This window comes from Cryptomeria japonica, chromosome 7 (genome assembly GCF_030272615.1).
Source record: "Cryptomeria japonica chromosome 7, Sugi_1.0, whole genome shotgun sequence".
Lineage (NCBI taxonomy): Eukaryota > Viridiplantae > Streptophyta > Pinopsida > Cupressales > Cupressaceae > Cryptomeria > Cryptomeria japonica.
The window spans coordinates 208921434-208934869 of NC_081411.1; positions in this window are offsets into that span (position 1 = coordinate 208921434).

A 13436-nucleotide genomic window follows, 5' to 3' on the forward strand; every position below is an offset into this window, starting at 1 on the left:
ATCCATAGTCCCAATAATAACACTAATAATGGTGTGTGCTAACCGTAATCCTAACCCTAACCATTATGTAAACATTACCATTAATCCTAACACTAACCCTTAACCCCAACCATGATGTAAAACATAACCCTAGAGCTATAATACTAATGTTAACCCTAACCCTAACCAAAGCCATGATGTAAACCATAACCTTTACCAGAGTCCTAACCACAACTCTAAACCATTACCTTAATCATAACCTTAACCCTAACCCTTACCGTAACACTAACCCTAACCTAAACTAATCATAACACTAAACCCTAACTCTAAAAATAGGGAATGGCTCTATTGCCCTTAGGATGCACCAATCATTTATTACAATGTATTAATAATATATGAAGGGTATTGATATCTTGATGCATCCTAAGGGTTGGATAGTTGTTTCCCTAAAAGTAACCCTAAACCTAACGATGATGTACACCCTAAGCCTATCCATAATTCTAAGCAAGATGTAAACCCTAATCCTAACCACGATGTAAATCCTAATCAAAACCATAACAATAATCATAACCCTAAACCTAACAATAACCCAAACCCTAAACCCTAACCCAAGCAATAAACCTAACGCTAACCATGATGTAAATCCTAACCCTAACAATAACAATGATATAAACACGAACATTAATCCTAACTATGACTCTTAACCCTAAACCTAACCATGAAGTAAACCTTAACCCTAGCTATAATCCTAACTATAAATACAACCCTAAGCCTAAGCATAAACCTAACCCTAACTCCAACCCCAACCATGATGTTAACCATAACCCTAGCCATAATCCTTACCATAACTCTAAACATTAAACCTAATCTAACCATAAAAATAAATTCTAACCCTAACAATAATCCTTAGCCTTAACTCTAAACCTAATCCTAACTATAACCCTAACCCTAACCCTAGCCATCATCCTAACTATGACCCTAACCCCAACCATGATGTAAACAATAAGCCTAACCATAACACAAACCATCACCCTAATCATAATCCTTACCCTAACCCTAATCAAAACACTAACCTAAGTATAATCCTAAACCCTAACCCTAACAATAATGCTACCCTAAACTTAACCCCAACCTGAATTGAACTTTAATCCTAATTTATTCCTCACCTTAATCTAGCCCAAACCCTAGTCATAATTGAACATTAATACTAATTTAATCCTAACTTTAATATAATTGAACCATAACCCTAATTCTAACCCTAACTTTGATGTAACCCTAAACGTAATTGTAACTCTAACATTATACCCTAGCCATAAACTTAACCTTACAACTAAACCCTAAACATAACCATAATCCTAAACCAAAGCCAAACCCTAACCTTGATGGTAACCCTAACCATGATATACACCCTAACCATTATCATAAGCCTAACCTTAATTCCTAACCCTAGTCATAACCCTAACCATGATATAAACCTTAACCTTGACCATAATGCTAACCTTAAATTTAATCCAAAACGCAACCATAAACCAAATCCTAATCCAAACCATATCCCCAATTATAGTTCTAATACTCTGTAACTATGATCGTGCTTACCCTAACCCTACCTTTGATGTAAACCCTAAACATAATTGTAACCGTGACACTAAACCCTAACCATGACCATAAATTTAACTCTAATATTAAACAATAATCGTTACCCTAACCTTAACCATGATATAAAACCTAACCTAACTAATAAACCTAACTATCACCGAGACCCTAAATCCTAACCCAAGCAATAAACCTAACCTAACCATGATGCAAATCCTAACCCTAACAATAACCATGATATAAATACTAACATTAATCCTAGCACTAACCCTTAACCTTTACCCTAACTGTGATGTAAACCTTAACCCTAGCCATAATCCTAACAATAAATGTAACCCTAAGGCTAACCTTAAGGCTAACCTTAACTCCAACCCCAACCAAGATGTAAACCATAACCCTAACGATAATTATTACCATAACTCTAAACCTTAGCCTTAACCTAACCATTACCATAAACCCTAACCCTAATAATAATTATTAGCCCTGACCCTAAACCTAATCCTAACCATAACAATAACTCGAAACCTATCCCTAATCCTAAGAGTAAATCCTATCCATAATCCTAATCCTAACCGTAAACCCTAACCCTAACCTTAATCTTCAACCCTAACCCCAACCATAATCATCACCCTAACCCTAAGCATGATGTAAATCCTAACCTTAAACAAAGATGTTGATCATGACCCCTCACCCTAGCCATAATCTTAACTATGACCCTAACCCCAACCATTATCTAAATAATAAACTTACCAGAACCCCAAACCATAGCCCTAATCATAATCCTTACCCTAACCATAATTCTAAACCCTAACCTTAACTATAATCTTACACTAAACTTAACCCTAACCCAAATTGAACCTTAATCTTAATGTATTTCTAACCTTAATCTAGCCCAAACCCTAATGCTAATTGAACTTTTATAGTAATTTAACCCTAACTTTAATGTAATTGAAACATGATGTAAACCATAACCTTTACCATACTCCTAACCACAACTCTAAACCATTAATCTTATCATAACCCTAACCCTAACCTAACCTAATCATAACCCTAAACCCTCACCTTAAAAATTGGGATTGGCTTTACAACCCTTAGGATGCACCAATCATCTATTATAATATACTAATAATATATGAAGGGTATTAATACCTTGCTGCATCCAAAGGGCTGAATAGTTGTTTGCCTAAAAATAACTTTAAACCTAACCCTAACCATGGTGTACACCCTAACCCTATCAATAATTCTAACCACAATGTAAACCCTAATCCTAACCATAACCATAACCATAACCATAACCATAACCATAACCATAACCATAACCATAACCATAACCATAACCATAATTATAATCCTAAACCTAACTATAACCCAAACCTTAAACCCTAACCCAAGCAATAACCCTAAATGCTAACCATGATGTAAATCTTAACCCTAGCCATGACCATGATATAAATACTAATATTAATCCTAACACTAATCCTGAATCCTAACCCTAACCGTGATGTAAACCCTAACCGTAGCCATAATCCTAATCATAACTCTAACCCTAACTTCAACACCAACCATGATGTAAACCATATCCCTAACCATAATCCTAACCATAACTCTAGTCTTTAACCCTAACCTAACCATAACCATAAACCCTAACTCTAACAATAATCCTTAGCCCTAAACCTAACCATGATATAAACCCTAAACTATGCTATCCCTAAACCTAACCATGCTAACCCTAATCATGATATAAACCCTAACCATTATCATAACCCTAAACTTAATAATAACCCTAATCCAAACCATGATTTAAATCTTATCCTCGACCCTAACACTAACCTTAACCGTAACGCTAACCATAACCATAATACATGCCATTAAACAAAGTTTAATATATCTTAGATCTTTTAGTATTTGCTTTTCTTGCAACACATATATATTAATAACAATAATCTAAATAGATATATAAAATTGTAACGATAAAATAATATAATAATACTATAATATAATTTCTTTTAATAAAAAGATACTATATAATTATATATTAATTTATTTTATGTTTTCCATGTTGCGCGCGCAACTGCCACTAGCATGTATGTCTTAAATTTTAATTTAATCTATATAACATACCTCCTTCCCGAGAGATATCCTTCCCTAACGCTAACCATAACCATAATACATGCCATTAAACAAAGTTTAATATATCTTAGATCTTTTAGTATTTGCTTTTCTTGCAACACATATATATTAATAACAATAATCTAAATAGATATATAAAATTGTAACGATAAAATAATATAATAATACTATAATATAATTTATTTTAATAAAGAGATACTATATAATTATATATTAATTTATTTTATGTTTTCCATTTTGTGCGCACAACTGCCACTAGCATGTATGTCTTGAATTTTAATTTAATGTATATAACATACCTCGAGAGATATCCTTCTCGAGATAGGTGCCTCGAGAAGGATATCTCTCAGCTTATGTTATATAGATTAAATTAAAATTTAAGACATATATGCTAATTTTAATTATATATTAACATCTACAAACAACACCATTAAAACAACAACTTATAAACATTTATTTTGTATTTTTTTTTAATAATTAAAAAACAAAACTAAATTAAAAAAAAACAAGTAGCAATAGAATAAAATTTTGTCCATTATAAATTTGGTAATCAAATTCTATTAGTTAAATTGCCCCCTCCCTAACAGCTGCAAAAGACTGAATTATTGATTTAATACACTTACTATTCCATGTTTGTTTCTGCATACATATTTATGCTCTCTTTTCTCTTCTTCTACTATTTCTTCACACAATATTTTCTCAACATTTATTGCCCTAGACGTTTGAAACACTAATGACAAGAATATGAGAGCAGTTTCAGGCAGAATAAGCGACACTGAATATAGGAAGAATCAACCTCATCAATAGGATTAAAATCTGAAAAAGAGTACAACTGAGATGCATGATCAACTACCCTAGTCGCAATGATAGCTCCACTCTCCTAGTCTCTAATGATAACCGAATCAGGTGTAAACTCCACAGTTTTCCTAGTTGCCCCATGTGGGATTTGATAGATGGAAAGAAGATTATTTGTCAAGTGGGGTACACACAACACATCATTGAAGGAGTTATCCCCAATGGAAATAGATCCTTTCCCAATCACATCCATGTATGTATGATTGCCCATCAAAATCTGCAGCATGTGGCAAGGTTCAAATGTAGAAAACATAGACTACAAAGATGCCATATGATGAGAAGCCCCTGAATCTAGAAGCCATGTCCATGAATCATGTCTTGTAGGAGCATAAAGAGCTTGTCCCTTTTTCTTATCTGTCCCAAAAGAGTGATCCATTCCTTTATCTTTGGAAGAAGAATCCAATGTATACATTCTAGAAGGTAGGTTGATTCTATTCTTCTCAAGAAGATTCTTCAACTCATCAATATCCTACTTATAACAATGATGTTCATCATGTCCTGACTTCTTGCAATATCCACAAAAAAAATTTGTCCTTATATGATTTCCTCTTAGGTGAGAATGGTGAATCACCTTGTTGTGGAGAGGAAGATTTTGCTCCATCTTGTTGTGGTTTTGACTTAGGTTACTTGTGATTCTTACCATTTCCTTGATTACTTTGATTCCCTTTATTAGCCACCAAAGCTTGTGACTTTGAAGATTTGAGATTCCCCATTGTGGTGAACTTAGATTGCTCAAGTATCAACATCTCCATGAATGAATCAAATGAGGGAGAAGTATATGAGGAACCTTGATCTAACCTATGCAAGTGAAAGCTAGATACAAAGGCTGCATACTCTGAAGGAAGCTTGTCCAACAAGTTATAAACCAATTGAGCATCCTTTTTGTCAATTCCACAGTCCTTTAGCTTTGCTCTTAATTTAGTTGCTTTTGTGACATAATATTGGATTGTATCAAAATCCTTGGGATCCAAAGTTGTGAGTTCACCATCAAGCTTGTAGCCCTTAATCTCATCAACTTGACCATATAATTTCTGAAGAATATCCCAAGTCTCTTTAATTGTTGTACACTTATCAATATGAAAAATGAGGTCATCTAATACATACTTTCTAAGAGTTCCAAGTGCCATAGAATTCTTAGTAAGCCATTGAATTTGAGCATTAGAATCAGCGTTAGGATCATGTGGTGTTGTAATAGTTTTATTTACATAATAAATGAGTCCTTTTTCCATTAGTTTACTCCATGCCTTAATCTTCCATGATGAATAATTATGAGGAGTTAAAAGTGGAAATTTAGGAGAGCCCATAGCACCAAAATGAAAAAAACACAAGATAGAGGGAGGCACAATCACATAAGACACCCCCCCAAAATACTCAATCAAGAAACCCCCCAAAAGTGTGATTTGACTTTTTATACTTAGTGCGTATACAATGGGCCACTTGCAAAACAAGGCAAAGTGGACTTCTGATTTCAATTTACAACTTCTCAAAATGAGATATAAGAGACTTCAACAAATACTGCTAGTGATCTAAATTGAGATCCAAGCAAAATACAAGTACCAAATATGCCAAGAATGGCCAAATACTAAAAGTACAATTTCTACTCAAAATCACTGCAAACCTATATCCAAAAAATAGAAAACTCCAAATCACTGCAAACCTAAAAAGGAGTCCATATGAGACCAAATGAAGCCTCCAAAGTTGTAAAAATTGGGATTTCATGATTTCCAAAAAACCTATATCGGAAAAATAGAAAAATATCACACCACTGTACAGATCAAAAAATTTTACCCCAAAACAAAAAAAATTTCTCAAAAATAAGATTCCGGATGAGTGAGATATCGCTATTTGAAAACTGCTTGGAAAATTATAATTTCTCGAAAATTTCCGTTGCAGCTTGAAACTTCAAATGCCTCTAGATTTGGCTTCTGAAGTCTGATTTGGATGAAACAAAAGGCAAAATTGACTTTCTTGGACCTCCTCAATCGAATGGTAACCTCATATTTGACCCATCAAGCTCCAATAAAAACCGGCAATACAAAGATAAAAAATGCAAACCCCAAATTTCTCTCAATTGGCAAACCAATAGCACTCTAATGGCTCTGATACCGTGTGAGATTTTGCCAAGATCAAGAGGCAATGGAAAGAAAAAAGAAGAGAGAACAAATAGATGATAGAAATAAACTGTATTCGATCAAGAAAATACTGATCAACTAGATCATTAATCGTTACATACAATGAATATGAGCTTGCTTATATAGGCAAGGCTATATGGATATGTGAGCACACAAACATGACATGTGGCTCAATAAGAAAAAAAGGGTAGGTAGGAGAAACAATATAGTAGTCCACATGAGGTGGATCACCCACTGAATATGGAGTGTAACAACAAGATCAACACCATAAAAGGTGGAAATTATCCTACACAAACTATCCCAATGTGGCACAAACACCCAAGTGTCTCATACCCAAACTACTATGAAATGCATTTCCTAAGTAAGCTGAAGTAAGGTGTAATAATATCCAAGATAAATAATTATTTACACCAACAATTTTGTTGATAGAATTTTGATATTCTTTACATTTTGATAACCCTATGGATAAGGAGTCTTAATAGAAAGAGTTTGGGGTTTAATGGTTGAAATGACAAGAAATGAGGTTTGAATAGATTAAAAATATAACTAGGAATCATTTACAACCACTATTTCATTGGGAAACAATCAATTAGGACAAAATTCAGTCCCTTAGGAGAGCTAATAACTATCGTTAATTGTTCACTTTTTTATATGATATGATTGTATATGAGAAAATCCAAGAACCAAGGATAATGATAAGAGAATGACACGATTTAGAATAAACAAATAAAAACATATCATAGAGTAAACATATAATTACAAATCTAGAAATGGGACACAAAAGGGGCATGTATCTGAAATCTACACCTAAAAATGGCAAACAAGTGTTTTAAGCAGCCTACTTGTGTAGATGCTTCCTGTAGCTAACACTTCAAATTCTAGATCAAGATATTTTATAGATGACACTCTTTGAAATTAAGCCAAAAGTGTGAGACATGTGTGATAATTTCCAAAAACCACAAGTTTTTTCTTGTTCAAAATCTATAACTTTAACTCTGAGCCATTTCTTTAAAATTCTATAAATTTAGTAAGTCAGATCTGTAACTTGCATAGAAAAAGGGGAAAAAAGTTATGTTGTATAGAGGCTTGATTAACTAAAACCTCGAGTAGTAATTACCTTCACTATAACTATGATATGATGTGAGATAGCTTACCCCTAGTAGAGAAGGGTTTAAAATCTTAAAGGAAATGTTGAACTGATAATTGATACTTTTTGTATGAACTTATATCCCTAGAGTATTCACAATACTTGATATTGCTTGATAGGAGTTAATTCATACCATTATTAATAGAGAAAAAAATAAACTTGATCATGATTGCGAAACTTGAATTATTGAATGCTTGACTTTAGATCTCTCCTCAAGTGCCTTGAATATTCCTAATTAAATTGTTGAAATTAAGAGATATTGAAATGAGGGGGAGGGAGTTATATTTATGCATAAATTACACCATTTGTGTTAAAATTTTGAAGAAGGTTGACATCGAGGAGCACCTTCTTTCTCGACATTTTCTTGACTATTAGAGGTTCAAATCTAGGCCAAAAGGCTAGACTAGGGTGCTAAGTGTGATAGTCCATTAAGACTACTATAGTGGGTACCATAGTACTAGATTTTTTATCCAAAACTAACATTAGTGAGCTCAAGATTATGCTATAGTATTTTATAACCTCTACTATAGGTATGAAATTATGTGAGCAACCTTATCCCAGGTAGAGTAGAGGCTAAAAATCCTGAAGAAAATATTGAATTGACAAATGATACCTTTCCTATGAAATTCTCTTCCTTAGGCATTCATAGTGCTCGGTGTTGCTTGATAGGAATTGATGGCTAACTTATTTAATAAATAAACACCTAACTTGATCATGATTGTTGAACTTGAATTATTGAATATTTGACTTTATATCTCTCCTCAAGTGCCTTGAATATTACTGATTGAATTTCTCAATTAGAGTGATGATTTGGAATTAGGATATGTTGAAATGAGGCAGAGGGAGTTGTATTTATACACAATTTAAATATTTTATGTTTAAATTTTGAAGAAGGATGGCATCTGGTATCACTCTCTTGGTTTACATTTTCTTGACTATTAGAGGTTCAAATATAATCTTGGAAAGGCTAGATTAGGGTGCTATGTGTCATACTCCAAGATGACTAGGGTGGTAGGTACCATAGTTCTAGAATTTTTAGCCAAAACGAATGTAACCCCATGTCCCCATGTCACTACGTAAGTGCATTATCTGCTTAAATTTAAGGAGTTTGTGTGTCCCCATGCAAATTTGTATTGATAGCAAAGGGATAAATTGAAATCTATCCCTATTGTAGTGGAGAAGAAGCTGCTTAGAAATAAAAAATAAGCTTTGAAAAGGGGGGGGGGGGGGAGGGGGGCTAGAAATAACTAGTAGTTGCTTATTAAAAAAATTGATATGTGGCTCCACAAATTTATTTCCCTCCTTTTTATACGTCTCCAATCTTTTCTCCTGAATTTATTGTAGAAATTATTATTAATGATTTCAACTAATTTTTTTTTAAGATAATTGCTTAAAACATAAGCATAAAAATTAAATATCCAGGGGGCCACCAGGTACATAAATTGTTCCTAAAAATATTCTATAGTGGCTAGCAGCAAAATAAAACTAAGAAATGGCATGGGTGAAGTCAAGATTGTCTAGGCCTTCCAAATTTATCCATGAACACTAGAAAGCTATGGTACCATCCCAATTTAGCATTGGTGTTTAGGTTTAATATTGGTCTCTAGCTTTAGTATTGAAGTTATGATAGTCTATTGTAGTTTAATCATAGTTCTATTGTCCTATCATGCAAATATATGCTATGGATAATTAAACAAGACACTACAAATGTAGTGGAAAATTTCTAAGGAATATTAATTTTAATATATGTTTCAACAAATTGTAAATGAAAGATTCAAAATGTTTAATGTATGTTTCAACAAATTGTAAAATTCTGAGAATCTAAATATCTATTATAAAATCAAAGTATTACTAGCTTATGTATATTTAATAATATATATAATAAACAGAGATATATCTTTCAAGAAGCTTCTATTTTTTTATTAATTTTAATTAGATATTAACATCTACAAATAACACCATTAAAAAAATAACTTAGAAATATTTATTTTATACATTTTTTCAATAATTAAAAAAGAAAATTATAAATTTGGTAATCAAATTCTATTAGTTAAATTTTCTCATCTTCTACTATTGCTTCACACAATATTTTCTCAACATTTATAGCCCTAATATTTATACCCTTCACATTGGCAACTGATTAACATGATGGTATCATGATGAGATATATAAGTTTTTTTTTATATTGCATATATGAGAATAACGCTGTTACAAAATGGTTAGAAAAAGATTAATCAGAGTGTCTAACTGGACCCCCGGTCCAAATTTACAAAAACAACATACATATTAGTTACTATGATTATACATGGGGGAGTATCTTCTCCTAGATCTATAGACTATACTATTAATTACAAGGCAAAACTAAAACCAATATCATCAAGGCTACCAGTCAATTATCCTTGGAGAATTTGTTCCTGCGGTGCATCTATCCATGTAGTCCATCCCCTGGGGCCCTCCATCCAGACGACTTGTTTTCTGTCAAGAAGTTCTGTGAGCATCTATATCTGATCTTTAACAGGGTCTCACGCTCTTGCGACCTCTACTCCCAGGGTCTCTAGAGCCAGGTTTACATCTTTCTTTCCTCTAATTGCCTTCCTCCATTTGTATCCATTTTCCAACTCGTGAAGGAACATCCTTGCGTTTCCATCTTTTATGAACCTGAAGAATTTGTTCTTTTCTACATTCATCTTCACTAATACCTGCAAGAGATTTAGATGAAGGGTGAGTCCACGAAAAGACTCAGTAAGGGCCCCACCTAAGCCCTGAAACTTATCTTCATTTCTTAATTTCCAAATGTACCATAAAATCTCAGAAGTAAGAACATACCAGAAGAGGTTAGTGTCCTTTTTTAGACCCTTAATATATCTGATTATAACATCAAGAACAGTAAATTGAGCAGGAATACCAATACCAAATAATAAGAGATATTTCTTTAGTAATGCTACATTAAAAAAATTATGTCTAATTGATTTAGGAACCCTACAAATATCACTGCTGTTATGGTCTTTTCTGATTGGCAACCTTATAATAAAAAGCCATTTAAAACACTTCTCTTTAGGAGCGAAAGGGCTACCCCAAAGCCTATTAAAAACCTTCTTCCATTGTTTAACTGAAAAGTCTGCAAACCACAGATTATTAACATGGGAAATTATTGCTTCATCATATGTTAGGGTTTTATAAATAATACTAGCTTTAATGTTAAAACCGAGATGGTATTATTCCACCAAATATCCTTGCAATAGTTTATATCATTCTTGCATTTTTTGGGCAAGTAAAGTTTCTTGCAAGATTTTTGTAACATATTATAGGTTCGTTTATGGGAGATTTGAAGGTTAAATCTAGCTCTAAGGGTATCCTAATCTAGCAACCTATCAACCTTAATAATATCTTTAAAGCAGCAGATGCCTTTTTTTGCCCATGCTTTGGTAGAGCACCCCTAAGTAAGAGCCAAGGGTTTGGAGGAGTGCAAGAGGTTCCAGCAAATGGATCTACCTCCATGGATAATCTCATTGTTGCTGACTCTATTATTGCTGATGAAGGGCTTACCACTAATCTAGGCCTTCCAGATAGACTTGAAGATATTAGACCCTTGTATTGAGACCTCGAAATCCCCAGCCACAAGGTCACAGAAAGGTAGGGTTTTCCAGGTTTTTGCCTTCTTTGGTACAACCTTCAAAATGTTATTCCTAACTAGAACCTTCCAAGGTTCATTCCCATCTAGAGCCTAGAAAATCCATTTTACTGCAAGAGAAATTCCTTGGATTCTCAAATCCTAAAGTCCTAGCCCTCCCAAACTCTTATCTTTATGACACCATTCCCATTTCACAAGATACATCTTCTTTTTTACCTTTTCCATTAGACCGTAGGAAATTCTTGATGGTTTTATATATTTCTAGGATTTGGTAATTAGAGAACATCCATACTGATGAGTAATAGATGATGTAAGAGGATAGAACATTTTGACACACCTGCATTCTCTCGGCGAGTGAGAGATATCTATTATCACATTTGTTAAGCTTTTTGTCTATCTTGCTTCTAAGCCATTGCCACATCTCTTTGAGAGATGGGGATATGGCAAATGGAATTCCTAGGTACTTGACTATCTTGTTGGGCCTCCCCATTGGATCCCAAACTACTGTAACCAATCCAGAGGCTGCTCCTCCCACCCAAGCATGGTAGATTTTCTTTGTGAAATTTTAGCCCCTGAAATCTGTCCTAGGAATTTGATTTTTCCTTCTAGGGCCTCCATATTCTATTTACTGATTTCCAAAAAGAGTGTCATGTCATCAAAAAATTGTGCATTGATCAACTCCTCCCCATTTGGAAGTTGGACCCCCTAAACTTTAGGAGAGATAGTATAGTCTCTAAGTATGTAAAATAGGGCATCGACTGGAATAACGAAGAGAGAAGGGGCTAAGGGGCAACCCTGTCTAATAGATCTGCCTAGAGTAATGTTTTGTGACAAGGATCCATTAACTTCCACCTGAGCTGAAGCATCTTTGAGAAAAACCATAATCCATTTACAGAATTCTGTTGGAAAACCAAAAGCTTCTAACATAATAAGAATAAACCCCCATTCTACCATGTCGTATGCTTTCTCGAAATCTAGGAGAAACATGACTGCATTCTATTTTGAAGTCCTCACCCATTCCATGGCCTCCCAACTGGTAATTAGATTTTCCAGTATATATCTTCCTTTGATGAAACCTGTTTGTGTGGAACAAATGAACTTAGGAAGAATATTCTCCAATCTAATCGCCACTGTCTTGGCCAATATTTTGTAAGATACATTAAGGAGTGTTATCGGTCTTCAATTTTTGATAAGGGACTTGTCCCCATCCTTAGGAAGTAGTTTGATAATCCCACTTTTAATTCATTCCCCTAAAGAGCTAGTGTTAAAGGCCTCAGTATAAAGCTCATGCAGCTCATTACTCACCCAATCCTCATTGGCTTTGTAGAACTCTATCATCAGCCCATTCGGGCCCGAAGATTTGTCATTATTCAGGCTTTTGATGGTACCTTTTAGTTCTTGTAGAGTGATGGGCCCCCTTAATGACTGCGCATCTTCCTCTAAAATCTTGGAAGTGTTGCTTTTTACTAAGTTGTCATTAGTTTTATGCCCAAAGTCATTCTATATACTCTAGTCGGTTAATACCACCGAAATGTCCAGTCGGTAATTACTAAGGTGTTGGTTATAGAAGAAAGGCTAGTCACTGAGATGAGACACAATGAGCTATCTACCGAGTAAAGTCCTTATGCCTACCAAGTAGCAAAGAAGGTATACCGAGTTAATCTAAACTGAGTGAAAACGTGTTACTAGATTCAATGAACTTGGACACATATGTGAAACGTGTTACAAGATTCGAGAACGTGGAACTGTTATTACATAGGAAATTGTATTTAAAGATTTTGTATGATTTTGAGGAGGTTTATCCAATGAAATAATTTCTATGTTTATTCATTCAATAAAACATGTTTGTATGATCGATGCAAGATAAGATCATCATCTCAGAGATCTATATAGACATAATGATTTGAGTATCTAAACAAGAGGGAAAATGATGAGTTAAAAATGAAAATCTTAAGAGAAGATAAGTTGT